Genomic DNA, 13,880 nt, shown 5'->3' on the forward strand with positions numbered 1-13,880 from the left:
TCTCTTGCCAAAGAGCGCCCTAAGTGGAGGAAGAGCATCCGGGAGGGCGCTGAGCACCTCGAGTCTCGCCGCCGAGAACAAGCGCAGGCAGCGGAAGGAGCGTGCGGCAAACCAGACTCCCCACCCACCCTTTCCTTTAACCACTGTCTGCCCCAGCTGTGACAGAGACTGTAATTCCTGTATTGGACTGAACAGCCACCTGAGAACTCACTTTTAGAGTGGAAGCAAGTCTTCCTCGATTTCGAGGGGCTGCCTCTGGTGATGACTGGAGCAGTGGTTAATCACGCCCATCCACCACGTGACCCCGCGGCCCAATCCGCTCACTCGAGCAGCTGTCAATCACACGCAACCGCAGCCAGCCATGTCCCAGCACAAGGAGGTGCAATTCATCAGTTCCAACACCAGCAGCAGAGTGGCGCAGCGGAAGCGTGCTGGGCCCATAACCCAGAGGTCGATGGATCGAAACCATCCTCTGCTAAAGACAACTTTTAATGTGGTTGCAGCCAACACTTGCCCTGCAACTAATCCCAGCCTTGACAAGGATGCATCTCCAAAATCATTCTCTTTCAATTAATTTGAGGAGCTTTGGCTGATAGAGCACACTCATAAAATATGAGCTTGATATTAAAAGTCTTATTGTTTCCTCTTCTTTTACTAAATAAGTTTGGCTGATCTGCAAGCAAATCGGAATATGATGCTGTGGCAATAACTGGGATCTGGCTCAAAGGGCAGGCGTGGGCCGTAAATATAGCTGGATATCGGGTGTACATGAATGGTAGCAGTTGGGGTGGCAGTATTGGTTAAGGACAATGTTAGTGTTGACGAGAGAGGATGTCCTGTAAATATTGCAGGATACAGGCTGTTGGGCCTTCGGCCGCCGGAGGAAGACAGTGTTCCAAGATCAGGCCTTCAAATCTGGCACCAAGCTCATGGTATACAGGGCTGTAGTGATATCCGGCCTCCTGGGTGGCTCAGAGACATGGACCATATACAGCAATCACCTCAAATCGCTGGAGAAATACCACAACATCCTGCAAATCCCCTGGGAGGATGGACGCTTCAACGTCAGTGCTCTCGATCAAGCCAACATCCCCAGCATCGAAGCACTGACCACACTCGACCAGCTCCATTGGGCGGGCCACATTGTCCGCATTCTCGACACAAGACTCCCACGGAATCCTACACGGCAAGTGAGCCGCAGGTGGGCAGAGGGAACGTTTGAAGGACATCCTCAAAGCCTCCTTGATAAAGTGCAACATCCCCACCGACACCTGGGAATCTCTTGCCAAAGAGCGCCCTAAGTGGAGGAAGAGCATCCGGGAGGGCGCTGAGCACCTCGAGTCTCGCCGCCGAGAACAAGCGCAGGCAGCGGAAGGAGCGTGCGGCAAACCAGACTCCCCACCCACCCTTTCCTTTAACCACTGTCTGCCCCAGCTGTGACAGAGACTGTAATTCCTGTATTGGACTGAACAGCCACCTGAGAACTCACTTTTAGAGTGGAAGCAAGTCTTCCTCGATTTCGAGGGACTGCCTCTGGTGATGACTGGAGCAGTGGTTAATCACGCCCATCCACCACGTGACCCCGCGGCCCAATCCGCTCACTAGAGCAGCTGTCAATCACACGCAACCGCAACCAGCCATGTCCCAGCACAAGGAGGTGCAATTCATCAGTTCCAACACCAGCAGCAGAGTGGCGCAGCGGAAGCGTGCTGGGCCCATAACCCAGAGGTCGATGGATCGAAACCATCCTCTGCTAAAGACAACTTTTAATGTGGTTGCAGCCAACACTTGCCCTGCAACTAATCCCAGCCTTGACAAGGATGCATCTCCAAAATCATTCTCTTTCAATTAATTTGAGGAGCTTTGGCTGATAGAGCACACTCATAAAATATGAGCTTGATATTAAAAGTCTTATTGTTTCCTCTTCTTTTACTAAATAAGTTTTGCTGATCTGCAAGCAAATCGGATTATGATGCTGTGGCAATAACTTGGATCTGGCTCAAAGGGCAGGCGTGGGCCGTAAATATAGCTGGATATCGGGTGTACATGAATGGTAGCAGTTGGGGTGGCAGTATTGGTTAAGGACAATGTTAGTGTTGACGAGAGAGGATGTCCTGTAAATATTGCAGGATACAGGCTGTTGGGCCTTCGGCCGCCGGAGGAAGACAGTGTTCCAAGATCAGGCCTTCAAATCTGGCACCAAGCTCATGGTATACAGGGCTGTAGTGATATCCGGCCTCCTGGGTGGCTCAGAGACATGGACCATATACAGCAATCACCTCAAATCGCTGGAGAAATACCACAACATCCTGCAAATCCCCTGGGAGGATAGACGCTTCAACGTCAGTGCTCTCGATCAAGCCAACATCCCCAGCATCGAAGCACTGACCACACTCGACCAGCTCCATTGGGCGGGCCACATTGTCCGCATTCTCGACACAAGACTCCCACGGAATCCTACACGGCAAGTGAGCCGCAGGTGGGCAGAGGGAACGTTTGAAGGACATCCTCAAAGCCTCCTTGATAAAGTGCAACATCCCCACCGACACCTGGGAATCTCTTGCCAAAGAGCGCCCTAAGTGGAGGAAGAGCATCCGGGAGGGCGCTGAGCACCTCGAGTCTCGCCGCCGAGAACAAGCGCAGGCAGCGGAAGGAGCGTGCGGCAAACCAGACTCCCCACCCACCCTTTCCTTTAACCACTGTCTGCCCCAGCTGTGACAGAGACTGTAATTCCTGTATTGGACTGAACAGCCACCTGAGAACTCACTTTTAGAGTGGAAGCAAGTCTTCCTCGATTTCGAGGGACTGCCTCTGGTGATGACTGGAGCAGTGGTTCATCACGCCCATCCACCACGTGACCCCGCGGCCCAATCCGCTCACTCGAGCAGCTGTCAATCACACGCAACCGCAGCCAGCCATGTCCCAGCACAAGGAGGTGTAATTCATCAGTTCCAACACCAGCAGCAGAGTGGCGCAGCGGAAGCGTGCTGGGCCCATAACCCAGAGGTCGATGGATCGAAACCATCCTCTGCTAAAGACAACTTTTAATGTGGTTGCAGCCAACACTTGCCCTGCAACTAATCCCAGCCTTGACAAGGATGCATCTCCAAAATCATTCTCTTTCAATTAATTTGAGGAGCTTTGGCTGATAGAGCACACTCATAAAATATGAGCTTGATATTAAAAGTCTTATTGTTTCCTCTTCTTTTACTAAATAAGTTTTGCTGATCTGCAAGCAAATCGGAATATGATGCTGTGGCAATAACTTGGATCTGGCTCAAAGGGCAGGCGTGGGCCGTAAATATAGCTGGATATCGGGTGTACATGAATGGTAGCAGTTGGGGTGGCAGTATTGGTTAAGGACAATGTTAGTGTTGATGAGAGAGGATGTCCTGTAAATATTGCAGGATACAGGCTGTTGGGCCTTCGGCCGCCGGAGGAAGACAGTGTTCCAAGATCAGGCCTTCAAATCTGGCACCAAGCTCATGGTATACAGGGCTGTAGTGATATCCGGCCTCCTGGGTGGCTCAGAGACATGGACCATATACAGCAATCACCTCAAATCGCTGGAGAAATACCACAACATCCTGCAAATCCCCTGGGAGGATGGACGCTTCAACGTCAGTGCTCTCGATCAAGCCAACATCCCCAGCATGGAAGCACTGACCACACTCGACCAGCTCCATTGGGCGGGCCACATTGTCCGCATTCTCGACACAAGACTCCCACGGAATCCTACACGGCAAGTGAGCCGCAGGTGGGCAGAGGGAACGTTTGAAGGACATCCTCAAAGCCTCCTTGATAAAGTGCAACATCCCCACCGACACCTGGGAATCTCTTGCCAAAGAGCGCCCTAAGTGGAGGAAGAGCATCCGGGAGGGCGCTGAGCACCTCGAGTCTCGCCGCCGAGAACAAGCGCAGGCAGCGGAAGGAGCGTGCGGCAAACCAGACTCCCCACCCACCCTTTCCTTTAACCACTGTCTGCCCCAGCTGTGACAGAGACTGTAATTCCTGTATTGGACTGAACAGCCACCTGAGAACTCACTTTTAGAGTGGAAGCAAGTCTTCCTCGATTTCGAGGGACTGCCTCTGGTGATGACTGGAGCAGTGGTTAATCACGCCCATCCACCACGTGACCCCGCGGCCCAATCCGCTCACTCGAGCAGCTGTCAATCACACGCAACCGCAGCCAGCCATGTCCCAGCACAAGGAGGTGCAATTCATCAGTTCCAACACCAGCAGCAGAGTGGCGCAGCGGAAGCGTGGGGGGCCCATAACCCAGAGGTCGATGGATCGAAACCATCCTCTGCTAAAGACAACTTTTAATGTGGTTGCAGCCAACACTTGCCCTGCAACTAATCCCAGCCTTGACAAGGATGCATCTCCAAAATCATTCTCTTTCAATTAATTTGAGGAGCTTTGGCTGATAGAGCACACTCATAAAATATGAGCTTGATATTAAAAGTCTTATTGTTTCCTCTTCTTTTACTAAATAAGTTTTGCTGATCTGCAAGCAAATCGGATTATGATGCTGTGGCAATAACTTGGATCTGGCTCAAAGGGCAGGCGTGGGCCGTAAATATAGCTGGATATCGGGTGTACATGAATGGTAGCAGTTGGGGTGGCAGTATTGGTTAAGGACAATGTTAGTGTTGACGAGAGAGGATGTCCTGTAAATATTGCAGGATACAGGCTGTTGGGCCTTCGGCCGCCGGAGGAAGACAGTGTTCCAAGATCAGGCCTTCAAATCTGGCACCAAGCTCATGGTATACAGGGCTGTAGTGATATCCGGCCTCCTGGGTGGCTCAGAGACATGGACCATATACAGCAATCACCTCAAATCGCTGGAGAAATACCACAACATCCTGCAAATCCCCTGGGAGGATAGACGCTTCAACGTCAGTGCTCTCGATCAAGCCAACATCCCCAGCATCGAAGCACTGACCACACTCGACCAGCTCCATTGGGCGGGCCACATTGTCCGCATTCTCGACACAAGACTCCCACGGAATCCTACACGGCAAGTGAGCCGCAGGTGGGCAGAGGGAACGTTTGAAGGACATCCTCAAAGCCTCCTTGATAAAGTGCAACATCCCCACCGACACCTGGGAATCTCTTGCCAAAGAGCGCCCTAAGTGGAGGAAGAGCATCCGGGAGGGCGCTGAGCACCTCGAGTCTCGCCGCCGAGAACAAGCGCAGGCAGCGGAAGGAGCGTGCGGCAAACCAGACTCCCCACCCACCCTTTCCTTTAACCACTGTCTGCCCCAGCTGTGACAGAGACTGTAATTCCTGTATTGGACTGAACAGCCACCTGAGAACTCACTTTTAGAGTGGAAGCAAGTCTTCCTCGATTTCGAGGGACTGCCTCTGGTGATGACTGGAGCAGTGGTTCATCACGCCCATCCACCACGTGACCCCGCGGCCCAATCCGCTCACTCGAGCAGCTGTCAATCACACGCAACCGCAGCCAGCCATGTCCCAGCACAAGGAGGTGTAATTCATCAGTTCCAACACCAGCAGCAGAGTGGCGCAGCGGAAGCGTGCTGGGCCCATAAGCCAGAGGTCGATGGATCGAAACCATCCTCTGCTAAAGACAACTTTTAATGTGGTTGCAGCCAACACTTGCCCTGCAACTAATCCCAGCCTTGACAAGGATGCATCTCCAAAATCATTCTCTTTCAATTAATTTGAGGAGCTTTGGCTGATAGAGCACACTCATAAAATATGAGCTTGATATTAAAAGTCTTATTGTTTCCTCTTCTTTTACTAAATAAGTTTTGCTGATCTGCAAGCAAATCGGAATATGATGCTGTGGCAATAACTTGGATCTGGCTCAAAGGGCAGGCGTGGGCCGTAAATATAGCTGGATATCGGGTGTACATGAATGGTAGCAGTTGGGGTGGCAGTATTGGTTAAGGACAATGTTAGTGTTGATGAGAGAGGATGTCCTGTAAATATTGCAGGATACAGGCTGTTGGGCCTTCGGCCGCCGGAGGAAGACAGTGTTCCAAGATCAGGCCTTCAAATCTGGCACCAAGCTCATGGTATACAGGGCTGTAGTGATATCCGGCCTCCTGGGTGGCTCAGAGACATGGACCATATACAGCAATCACCTCAAATCGCTGGAGAAATACCACAACATCCTGCAAATCCCCTGGGAGGATGGACGCTTCAACGTCAGTGCTCTCGATCAAGCCAACATCCCCAGCATGGAAGCACTGACCACACTCGACCAGCTCCATTGGGCGGGCCACATTGTCCGCATTCTCGACACAAGACTCCCACGGAATCCTACACGGCAAGTGAGCCGCAGGTGGGCAGAGGGAACGTTTGAAGGACATCCTCAAAGCCTCCTTGATAAAGTGCAACATCCCCACCGACACCTGGGAATCTCTTGCCAAAGAGCGCCCTAAGTGGAGGAAGAGCATCCGGGAGGGCGCTGAGCACCTCGAGTCTCGCCGCCGAGAACAAGCGCAGGCAGCGGAAGGAGCGTGCGGCAAACCAGACTCCCCACCCACCCTTTCCTTTAACCACTGTCTGCCCCAGCTGTGACAGAGACTGTAATTCCTGTATTGGACTGAACAGCCACCTGAGAACTCACTTTTAGAGTGGAAGCAAGTCTTCCTCGATTTCGAGGGACTGCCTCTGGTGATGACTGGAGCAGTGGTTAATCACGCCCATCCACCACGTGACCCCGCGGCCCAATCCGCTCACTAGAGCAGCTGTCAATCACACGCAACCGCAGCCAGCCATGTCCCAGCACAAGGAGGTGCAATTCATCAGTTCCAACACCAGCAGCAGAGTGGCGCAGCGGAAGCGTGGGGGGCCCATAACCCAGAGGTCGATGGATCGAAACCATCCTCTGCTAAAGACAACTTTTAATGTGGTTGCAGCCAACACTTGCCCTGCAACTAATCCCAGCCTTGACAAGGATGCATCTCCAAAATCATTCTCTTTCGATTAATTTGAGGAGCTTTGGCTGATAGAGCACACTCATAAAATATGAGCTTGATATTAAAAGTCTTATTGTTTCCTCTTCTTTTACTAAATAAGTTTTGCTGATCTGCAAGCAAATCGGAATATGATGCTGTGGCAATAACTTGGATCTGGCTCAAAGGGCAGTCGTGGGCCGTAAATATAGCTGGATATCGGGTGTACATGAATGGTAGCAGTTGGGGTGGCAGTATTGGTTAAGGACAATGTTAGTGTTGACGAGAGAGGATGTCCTGTAAATATTGCAGGATACAGGCTGTTGGGCCTTCGGCCGCCGGAGGAAGACAGTGTTCCAAGATCAGGCCTTCAAATCTGGCACCAAGCTCATGGTATACAGGGCTGTAGTGATATCCGGCCTCCTGGGTGGCTCAGAGACATGGACCATATACAGCAATCACCTCAAATCGCTGGAGAAATACCACAACATCCTGCAAATCCCCTCTCGATCAAGCCAACATCCCCAGCATCGAAGCACTGACCACACTCGACCAGCTCCATTGGGCGGGCCACATTGTCCGCATTCTCGACACAAGACTCCCACGGAATCCTACACGGCAAGTGAGCCGCAGGTGGGCAGAGGGAACGTTTGAAGGACATCCTCAAAGCCTCCTTGATAAAGTGCAACATCCCCACCGACACCTGGGAATCTCTTGCCAAAGAGCGCCCTAAGTGGAGGAAGAGCATCCGGGAGGGCGCTGAGCACCTCGAGTCTCGCCGCCGAGAACAAGCGCAGGCAGCGGAAGGAGCGTGCGGCAAACCAGACTCCCCACCCACCCTTTCCTTTAACCACTGTCTGCCCCAGCTGTGACAGAGACTGTAATTCCTGTATTGGACTGAACAGCCACCTGAGAACTCACTTTTAGAGTGGAAGCAAGTCTTCCTCGATTTCGAGGGACTGCCTCTGGTGATGACTGGAGCAGTGGTTAATCACGCCCATCCACCACGTGACCCCGCGGCCCAATCCGCTCACTAGAGCAGCTGTCAATCACACGCAACCGCAGCCAGCCATGTCCCAGCACAAGGAGGTGCAATTCATCAGTTCCAACACCAGCAGCAGAGTGGCGCAGCGGAAGCGTGCTGGGCCCATAAGCCAGAGGTCGATGGATCGAAACCATCCTCTGCTAAAGACAACTTTTAATGTGGTTGCAGCCAACACTTGCCCTGCAACTAATCCCAGCCTTGACAAGGATGCATCTCCAAAATCATTCTCTTTCAATTAATTTGAGGAGCTTTGGCTGATAGAGCACACTCATAAAATATGAGCTTGATATTAAAAGTCTTATTGTTTCCTCTTCTTTTACTAAATAAGTTTTGCTGATCTGCAAGCAAATCGGAATATGATGCTGTGGCAATAACTTGGATCTGGCTCAAAGGGCAGTCGTGGGCCGTAAATATAGCTGGATATCGGGTGTACATGAATGGTAGCAGTTGGGGTGGCAGTATTGGTTAAGGACAATGTTAGTGTTGACGAGAGAGGATGTCCTGTAAATATTGCAGGATACAGGCTGTTGGGCCTTCGGCCGCCGGAGGAAGACAGTGTTCCAAGATCAGGCCTTCAAATCTGGCACCAAGCTCATGGTATACAGGGCTGTAGTGATATCCGGCCTCCTGGGTGGCTCAGAGACATGGACCATATACAGCAATCACCTCAAATCGCTGGAGAAATACCACAACATCCTGCAAATCCCCTGGGAGGATAGACGCTTCAACGTCAGTGCTCTCGATCAAGCCAACATCCCCAGCATCGAAGCACTGACCACACTCGACCAGCTCCATTGGGCGGGCCACATTGTCCGCATTCTCGACACAAGACTCCCACGGAATCCTACACGGCAAGTGAGCCGCAGGTGGGCAGAGGGAACGTTTGAAGGACATCCTCAAAGCCTCCTTGATAAAGTGCAACATCCCCACCGACACCTGGGAATCTCTTGCCAAAGAGCGCCCTAAGTGGAGGAAGAGCATCCGGGAGGGCGCTGAGCACCTCGAGTCTCGCCGCCGAGAACAAGCGCAGGCAGCGGAAGGAGCGTGCGGCAAACCAGACTCCCCACCCACCCTTTCCTTTAACCACTGTCTGCCCCAGCTGTGACAGAGACTGTAATTCCTGTATTGGACTGAACAGCCACCTGAGAACTCACTTTTAGAGTGGAAGCAAGTCTTCCTCGATTTCGAGGGACTGCCTCTGGTGATGACTGGAGCAGTGGTTAATCACGCCCATCCACCACGTGACCCCGCGGCCCAATCCGCTCACTCGAGCAGCTGTCAATCACACGCAACCGCAGCCAGCCATGTCCCAGCACAAGGAGGTGCAATTCATCAGTTCCAACACCAGCAGCAGAGTGGCGCAGCGGAAGCGTGGGGGGCCCATAACCCAGAGGTCGATGGATCGAAACCATCCTCTGCTAAAGACAACTTTTAATGTGGTTGCAGCCAACACTTGCCCTGCAACTAATCCCAGCCTTGACAAGGATGCATCTCCAAAATCATTCTCTTTCAATTAATTTGAGGAGCTTTGGCTGATAGAGCACACTCATAAAATATGAGCTTGATATTAAAAGTCTTATTGTTTCCTCTTCTTTTACTAAATAAGTTTTGCTGATCTGCAAGCAAATCGGATTATGATGCTGTGGCAATAACTTGGATCTGGCTCAAAGGGCAGGCGTGGGCCGTAAATATAGCTGGATATCGGGTGTACATGAATGGTAGCAGTTGGGGTGGCAGTATTGGTTAAGGACAATGTTAGTGTTGACGAGAGAGGATGTCCTGTAAATATTGCAGGATACAGGCTGTTGGGCCTTCGGCCGCCGGAGGAAGACAGTGTTCCAAGATCAGGCCTTCAAATCTGGCACCAAGCTCATGGTATACAGGGCTGTAGTGATATCCGGCCTCCTGGGTGGCTCAGAGACATGGACCATATACAGCAATCACCTCAAATCGCTGGAGAAATACCACAACATCCTGCAAATCCCCTGGGAGGATAGACGCTTCAACGTCAGTGCTCTCGATCAAGCCAACATCCCCAGCATCGAAGCACTGACCACACTCGACCAGCTCCATTGGGCGGGCCACATTGTCCGCATTCTCGACACAAGACTCCCACGGAATCCTACACGGCAAGTGAGCCGCAGGTGGGCAGAGGGAACGTTTGAAGGACATCCTCAAAGCCTCCTTGATAAAGTGCAACATCCCCACCGACACCTGGGAATCTCTTGCCAAAGAGCGCCCTAAGTGGAGGAAGAGCATCCGGGAGGGCGCTGAGCACCTCGAGTCTCGCCGCCGAGAACAAGCGCAGGCAGCGGAAGGAGCGTGCGGCAAACCAGACTCCCCACCCACCCTTTCCTTTAACCACTGTCTGCCCCAGCTGTGACAGAGACTGTAATTCCTGTATTGGACTGAACAGCCACCTGAGAACTCACTTTTAGAGTGGAAGCAAGTCTTCCTCGATTTCGAGGGACTGCCTCTGGTGATGACTGGAGCAGTGGTTCATCACGCCCATCCACCACGTGACCCCGCGGCCCAATCCGCTCACTCGAGCAGCTGTCAATCACACGCAACCGCAGCCAGCCATGTCCCAGCACAAGGAGGTGTAATTCATCAGTTCCAACACCAGCAGCAGAGTGGCGCAGCGGAAGCGTGCTGGGCCCATAAGCCAGAGGTCGATGGATCGAAACCATCCTCTGCTAAAGACAACTTTTAATGTGGTTGCAGCCAACACTTGCCCTGCAACTAATCCCAGCCTTGACAAGGATGCATCTCCAAAATCATTCTCTTTCAATTAATTTGAGGAGCTTTGGCTGATAGAGCACACTCATAAAATATGAGCTTGATATTAAAAGTCTTATTGTTTCCTCTTCTTTTACTAAATAAGTTTTGCTGATCTGCAAGCAAATCGGAATATGATGCTGTGGCAATAACTTGGATCTGGCTCAAAGGGCAGGCGTGGGCCGTAAATATAGCTGGATATCGGGTGTACATGAATGGTAGCAGTTGGGGTGGCAGTATTGGTTAAGGACAATGTTAGTGTTGATGAGAGAGGATGTCCTGTAAATATTGCAGGATACAGGCTGTTGGGCCTTCGGCCGCCGGAGGAAGACAGTGTTCCAAGATCAGGCCTTCAAATCTGGCACCAAGCTCATGGTATACAGGGCTGTAGTGATATCCGGCCTCCTGGGTGGCTCAGAGACATGGACCATATACAGCAATCACCTCAAATCGCTGGAGAAATACCACAACATCCTGCAAATCCCCTGGGAGGATGGACGCTTCAACGTCAGTGCTCTCGATCAAGCCAACATCCCCAGCATGGAAGCACTGACCACACTCGACCAGCTCCATTGGGCGGGCCACATTGTCCGCATTCTCGACACAAGACTCCCACGGAATCCTACACGGCAAGTGAGCCGCAGGTGGGCAGAGGGAACGTTTGAAGGACATCCTCAAAGCCTCCTTGATAAAGTGCAACATCCCCACCGACACCTGGGAATCTCTTGCCAAAGAGCGCCCTAAGTGGAGGAAGAGCATCCGGGAGGGCGCTGAGCACCTCGAGTCTCGCCGCCGAGAACAAGCGCAGGCAGCGGAAGGAGCGTGCGGCAAACCAGACTCCCCACCCACCCTTTCCTTTAACCACTGTCTGCCCCAGCTGTGACAGAGACTGTAATTCCTGTATTGGACTGAACAGCCACCTGAGAACTCACTTTTAGAGTGGAAGCAAGTCTTCCTCGATTTCGAGGGACTGCCTCTGGTGATGACTGGAGCAGTGGTTAATCACGCCCATCCACCACGTGACCCCGCGGCCCAATCCGCTCACTAGAGCAGCTGTCAATCACACGCAACCGCAGCCAGCCATGTCCCAGCACAAGGAGGTGCAATTCATCAGTTCCAACACCAGCAGCAGAGTGGCGCAGCGGAAGCGTGGGGGGCCCATAACCCAGAGGTCGATGGATCGAAACCATCCTCTGCTAAAGACAACTTTTAATGTGGTTGCAGCCAACACTTGCCCTGCAACTAATCCCAGCCTTGACAAGGATGCATCTCCAAAATCATTCTCTTTCGATTAATTTGAGGAGCTTTGGCTGATAGAGCACACTCATAAAATATGAGCTTGATATTAAAAGTCTTATTGTTTCCTCTTCTTTTACTAAATAAGTTTTGCTGATCTGCAAGCAAATCGGAATATGATGCTGTGGCAATAACTTGGATCTGGCTCAAAGGGCAGTCGTGGGCCGTAAATATAGCTGGATATCGGGTGTACATGAATGGTAGCAGTTGGGGTGGCAGTATTGGTTAAGGACAATGTTAGTGTTGACGAGAGAGGATGTCCTGTAAATATTGCAGGATACAGGCTGTTGGGCCTTCGGCCGCCGGAGGAAGACAGTGTTCCAAGATCAGGCCTTCAAATCTGGCACCAAGCTCATGGTATACAGGGCTGTAGTGATATCCGGCCTCCTGGGTGGCTCAGAGACATGGACCATATACAGCAATCACCTCAAATCGCTGGAGAAATACCACAACATCCTGCAAATCCCCTCTCGATCAAGCCAACATCCCCAGCATCGAAGCACTGACCACACTCGACCAGCTCCATTGGGCGGGCCACATTGTCCGCATTCTCGACACAAGACTCCCACGGAATCCTACACGGCAAGTGAGCCGCAGGTGGGCAGAGGGAACGTTTGAAGGACATCCTCAAAGCCTCCTTGATAAAGTGCAACATCCCCACCGACACCTGGGAATCTCTTGCCAAAGAGCGCCCTAAGTGGAGGAAGAGCATCCGGGAGGGCGCTGAGCACCTCGAGTCTCGCCGCCGAGAACAAGCGCAGGCAGCGGAAGGAGCGTGCGGCAAACCAGACTCCCCACCCACCCTTTCCTTTAACCACTGTCTGCCCCAGCTGTGACAGAGACTGTAATTCCTGTATTGGACTGAACAGCCACCTGAGAACTCACTTTTAGAGTGGAAGCAAGTCTTCCTCGATTTCGAGGGACTGCCTCTGGTGATGACTGGAGCAGTGGTTAATCACGCCCATCCACCACGTGACCCCGCGGCCCAATCCGCTCACTAGAGCAGCTGTCAATCACACGCAACCGCAGCCAGCCATGTCCCAGCACAAGGAGGTGCAATTCATCAGTTCCAACACCAGCAGCAGAGTGGCGCAGCGGAAGCGTGCTGGGCCCATAAGCCAGAGGTCGATGGATCGAAACCATCCTCTGCTAAAGACAACTTTTAATGTGGTTGCAGCCAACACTTGCCCTGCAACTAATCCCAGCCTTGACAAGGATGCATCTCCAAAATCATTCTCTTTCAATTAATTTGAGGAGCTTTGGCTGATAGAGCACACTCATAAAATATGAGCTTGATATTAAAAGTCTTATTGTTTCCTCTTCTTTTACTAAATAAGTTTTGCTGATCTGCAAGCAAATCGGAATATGATGCTGTGGCAATAACTTGGATCTGGCTCAAAGGGCAGTCGTGGGCCGTAAATATAGCTGGATATCGGGTGTACATGAATGGTAGCAGTTGGGGTGGCAGTATTGGTTAAGGACAATGTTAGTGTTGACGAGAGAGGATGTCCTGTAAATATTGCAGGATACAGGCTGTTGGGCCTTCGGCCGCCGGAGGAAGACAGTGTTCCAAGATCAGGCCTTCAAATCTGGCACCAAGCTCATGGTATACAGGGCTGTAGTGATATCCGGCCTCCTGGGTGGCTCAGAGACATGGACCATATACAGCAATCACCTCAAATCGCTGGAGAAATACCACAACATCCTGCAAATCCCCTGGGAGGATAGACGCTTCAACGTCAGTGCTCTCGATCAAGCCAACATCCCCAGCATCGAAGCACTGACCACACTCGACCAGCTCCATTGGGCGGGCCACATTGTCCGCATTCTCG

General features: G+C 51.9%; 3 non-coding genes across 3 annotated transcripts; all 3 read left to right on the forward strand.

The window, feature by feature from the left end:
- The first annotated feature begins 406 nt into the window (after positions 1-406).
- On the forward strand, positions 407-478 carry trnam-cau (transfer RNA methionine (anticodon CAU)). The gene has a single exon. It is a non-coding gene; the product is annotated as a tRNA-Met (tRNA).
- A 1,206-nt stretch (positions 479-1,684) lies between these two features.
- Positions 1,685-1,756, forward strand: trnam-cau (transfer RNA methionine (anticodon CAU)). Its single transcript has one exon. It is a non-coding gene; the product is annotated as a tRNA-Met (tRNA).
- A 1,206-nt stretch (positions 1,757-2,962) lies between these two features.
- Positions 2,963-3,034, forward strand: trnam-cau (transfer RNA methionine (anticodon CAU)). Its single transcript has one exon. It is a non-coding gene; the product is annotated as a tRNA-Met (tRNA).
- Positions 3,035-13,880: the final 10,846 nt, after the last annotated feature.

This window comes from Pristiophorus japonicus, unplaced genomic scaffold (assembly GCF_044704955.1).
Source record: "Pristiophorus japonicus isolate sPriJap1 unplaced genomic scaffold, sPriJap1.hap1 HAP1_SCAFFOLD_539, whole genome shotgun sequence".
In the NCBI taxonomy this organism is placed as follows: Eukaryota; Metazoa; Chordata; class Chondrichthyes; family Pristiophoridae; genus Pristiophorus; species Pristiophorus japonicus.